Source organism: Lagenorhynchus albirostris, chromosome 21 (genome assembly GCF_949774975.1).
Source record: "Lagenorhynchus albirostris chromosome 21, mLagAlb1.1, whole genome shotgun sequence".
In the NCBI taxonomy this organism is placed as follows: domain Eukaryota; kingdom Metazoa; phylum Chordata; class Mammalia; order Artiodactyla; family Delphinidae; genus Lagenorhynchus; species Lagenorhynchus albirostris.
Window position 1 is genome coordinate 9,729,068 of NC_083115.1, and position 4,599 is coordinate 9,733,666.

A 4,599-nucleotide genomic window follows, 5' to 3' on the forward strand; every position below is an offset into this window, starting at 1 on the left:
ACACTGGATGATTTATTTTTTTGTCAATTGAAATAAAAGGTTTTCTCCTTCATTATAATTACATATATTAATTATCAAAATTTAAAAATATATTGAAAAAGAAAAAGAAAAACAGCTAACCATAATCTCATCATGTTAACTTTTTAAAATGTATTTCCCATTAGGCTTATTTATTTTTGAACTACAGTTGTGACTATATGTATATTCGATTTGTGTCTGACTTAACAACTTAGCATAAGCATTTTCTCATGCTGTTTAAAATTTTTAATAATCACTATTTTGAGTACTGTAAAATATTAAATCAGTTGTTACATGGTTTACTAATTTATTAACCTAGTGGACATTTAGGGGTTTTCCCCGGTGATATTTTATTTACCTATATATGGTCCAATTCCAGAAGAAAAGTCCAAACCCACTGATTTTTTTGTGTGTTTCTGTGTGTGCTGTGACCACAGCAGTCTTATATTTGAAACTCAGGAAAGAAACAACTGGAGTCCAAACAGCCAAGTATGGAAGTAAAATATAAAGGTATTTTTTTAAACTGCCACATTCATTTCAAATCCCATTCATTTAGCATCATAAGGATGAAGGATATATCTGGTTAGCTGTGTAATAAAGTCACAAACACACTGCTTACTGGACATCACAAGACAGTTGCCTATAAAACTAGACCTCGGACTTCAGCTTCCTTTCTCCCAGGGTATCATTCTCTCTGGGAGAATAGTAGTCTGAGCAGCCTCTAAGCCGTGCTCATACTGAACTTCCAAAACTGAGTCCATGACTATGATTGGTGGGGTGAGAGCACCCGTGCCAACAGACTCCAAGTCAGGATCGCCAGCTAGTTTCCTAGCAAGCCAATGGACAGGCTTCTCAAAGTTGTAGTTACTTCTGGCAGAAATCTCATATTACTGGAGATTCTTCTTTCATTAGAAGACAATGGATTTTTCCTTAATTTCTCAGTCCTTAATACGCACTATGTTGCCATGCAATAAGGCGAGGATGTTTTCATATATTCCTACCAGATCTCTGTGCCGCTTAGGTGCACACTTGTAACTCTTGATGTCACATCAAACATTACAATGGCTTGCTGGGCTTGGATCAGATAGCCATTTCTCAGGCTACCAAATGTATGTCTAATTCGTTGAATTTAAAAAGTCTATTGTTGGTATGAAACATGGGGCGATAGACTTCAACAATCAAAGTGACTACATCTCAAACTCATGAGTCAAATGACACTTTGAAAATATAGTTTACCAGTATTGTCATCACCAACCAATTCATATTTAAATAGAACTTGGGATTCTTTTGGGGCAGCCATCATGATGGTTCTTCCAGAAGTGTCTCTCTCTGTTCCTCAGCTGGCTAAGCCCAATCAATTTTTTACTTGATTGTTGGTTGGTTCTTATATAATCTCTGTTAGTGATGAAAATGAGAACACTTAAAATGTTAAATATTGCAGCATGAAAATGCCTTTTGACCTAAAATTGCTGAACTTTCCTTTGAATTAAAAACAAAATTCAATTCATAAATGGATGCCTCATTCATGGATATCTAGTTCATTCATTCACAGAATACTTACTGAAAATCTAGTGTGCCAGGTGCTGTTCCAAGTGCTGTGAACAAAGCAGGTAGGAATTCCTGCATTCAGGGAGTGTATCTTTTTCAGCAGCCAGAATCGATGAACCACTGCCTTCTGAGATGAAGTTGGTAATACCTAGAAGGTCACTATTTCTGGAGAAGGAATCTTGACTAGACACTGGATATTCCGTACATTCCCACTCTGGGTTCCCCTCCACTTACCTAGAGTGAGCAGTCACAAGACAACAGGAGGCATCAAGAGCTACTAAAATGAGACAGGGAACCCAGAGGACAGATTCTGCTGAGACAGGGTCCAGTGAACAAATTCTACATTTTGTGTGTGTTGGGAGCAGGGGAGCTTGTGGGCCAGAGGAGCAGGGAAATTATTTTTCAAAAACAAAACAAAACAAAAAAACCTGCCAGACTGAATAAGATATACTCTGCAAAAAAACCTAACATGGAAGAAAGAAAAAACAAGGCTTAATTTTCACTAAGATTTGGATGCAAACCAGAGTTTTAAATTAGAACAAGAGCCAAATAATGCCTGAAAAGAAACAGAAGAGTCAGAATGATGGGTTTTATGGCTGCTTTAGAACCATGAAGTTGCTCAGGAGTTTTGAATTTTGCTTTTATTTTGGGGGTGGATGAGTATAAATAGTAATCAATATTTCAGAAATTTAAAAAGGGTCACTGGGAGTGAGGAAGATTTATGGAAAACTATGGACCCAGTACTGTCAGGTTGGATCTTTTAATCCAACAAGAGCAGTTATTAAATTTACCAGGTCCATCCTATGCTTCATGCTGCACTTCAAGGAGGAGGAAGAGACTAGAGCCACAGCTTTGGAATTATTCTGTATCTTGTCTACATGGGACTAGGAAAGCCATTAGGGAGCTGCCAACATTGTATGAGAATTCAAAGGAGAGCCTAGAAGAAAAGAAAATAGATTGAATGTGTCCAAGGAAGAGAGACAAATAAGAGGAAGAGAGAAAGAACTAGGGTAGAGGATAGAGGTAGAACGTATTAACTTGTACTCCTTGAGAAATTAGTTTCTCATCACATCCTTGAAGATATTACTTGCACAATTTACCACGGTTGTGTTGAAAGAAGACAAAAGGACAGGTTATAAAATGGGCTTGGGAGAAGTTAGGAAAATACGGAGCTTCATCTATTCTCCCGTCATTAAATACTAGAGTTTAGTTGGAATGAAGCAAGATAAATTGTGAATTTGGTTAAATGAAAGGAAATGGATTAAAGTGTGGTTTTTGTTGTATACTAAGAGTTTTTTGCCCTTTTAGATGAGGGTAACTCCAATCATTTTCCCTTAAAATTTGAAGTAAAAAATCATAAAGCGTGAATAAATACTTTCTTCTGAATTATATCAGCTGATTATCTAAATATGCATCCTGAATGTGCGAAAGAGTATTTTGGAAAGGTCTATGCCTGTAAAACATTGATGTGTGAACAAAAATCTCTCTGATTTCCCCCATAAGGGGAACAGCTTTGTGATCTCAAGCTGAGAAAGATAGGAATGGTTTCCTGGTTCATCAGCACCACATGGATCCAAATATTAGCTGGGCATGAAGAGTGAGGTAGTCGCTAGAAGAAACAAGAGTTTTTTCTGGATCCTTAAGGCCCCACTGTGACCTAAATTACACACAGACGTACACACATACAATTTCCAATGACATCCGTTGAAACTTCCTCTGAGCAACTGGGAAAGGGACTTGGCCCAGAATTCCAAGAAACCCAACCTGAGGTTAAAACCATAGTCATTCCCAGTGCTTCTCAATTGATTCAATTTCCAACGAAATTATTGTTGTCTCTGGTTCCAATAGCAAACTAAAGAGAGAATTGAATTAGAAAGGAGAAACATTTTGTTGAAAAAAAAAAAAAAGCAACCACATTACTCTGTGAGAACATTTCAGAAGGACCCAAAAGAGACAGAATTCCAAGGTGCTATTCTCAAGATCTGTCAGGTTACCTGGAAACAGATGTTTCATGTAACTAAGGTAGTGGCCGCAAGTGAGCAGGCGTGGGGAAATGGGGTGAAGAAACTAACACCTTCTCTTTCCTTCAGTCTCATATTTTTTCCCCTTGAAACCAAAGCTTGATTTGCTATTTGGCTCAAGGAGCAGAAGAGGACAGAGGAAGTCACAGTGCATTTCCATTTCTTGTCCAGTTTCCAGTCCCATGTCAGTAGAGCTAAACCTTGGATGGCCTAGCAGCGTCCCTACGGAGGTCTGCTTGGCAGAGAAAGGGAAGGAGTTTGCGTTGGAGGACAGCCATCTGCAGCGCTCAGCCCACAAGCTGTCTGTCTGTCCCCTCTAACCCCTGTCAGTACTACAGTGGAGAGAACAAGATAAAGAATACTCCCTTTCTCATCAAAAAATCAAGAATTTTGTGTGTGCAGCAGGCAGCAGACTGTGCCTCCTTGGCCAATGTCAAAGCTGGCTGTAGGAATTCGTCTGCAGCGAAACAAATCAAAGCTGCCCTGTGGCTCGAACTGTAGGTGGCCTAAACCCGCCTACATAGCAGCTTCTCCATGAGTCACAGGTGTCACGATTAGCAGATTATTGGGCCAATTATATGGAAACGTTTTTAAAAAGATAACAGGTTTAGAGTCACCATCACAGACACACCAGAATACTTGTCTCTACTAGACTTTGGATTGCATTATAATGTGAAATCATTTAATTGCTAGCGTTTATCTACTTTTGGAAAATAGGGTTCTGAATCCCAGGCTGCTGAAGGGAATTGCCTGTGGTATAGTCAGCTATTTTTAACAGTAGCCAAGACAAGAATTCAGATCTCCTGCTGGCCATCCCAGGCTTAATGATTCACCTTTGGTAGACATGGCTCTTGCACTGGATTGCACACAAGTTGACAAGCAGTCCAGAAAAGTTTTGAACAGATTGTCCTCAGGCCATTTATGTCCTCAAGTACGAATTCACTGAGTATCTTTTGCTAACAAGAGATGAATGTGAGGGGAGTAAGGTTCCTCAAGATTCTAGAGAAATCTG

The 4,599-nt window shown here is 38.9% G+C and overlaps 1 pseudogene; it reads right to left on the bottom strand.

Annotated features, from left to right (window-relative positions):
- Positions 1-680: 680 nt before the first annotated feature.
- On the bottom strand, positions 681-1,318 carry LOC132512794 (GTP-binding nuclear protein Ran-like; annotated as a pseudogene).
- Positions 1,319-4,599: the final 3,281 nt, after the last annotated feature.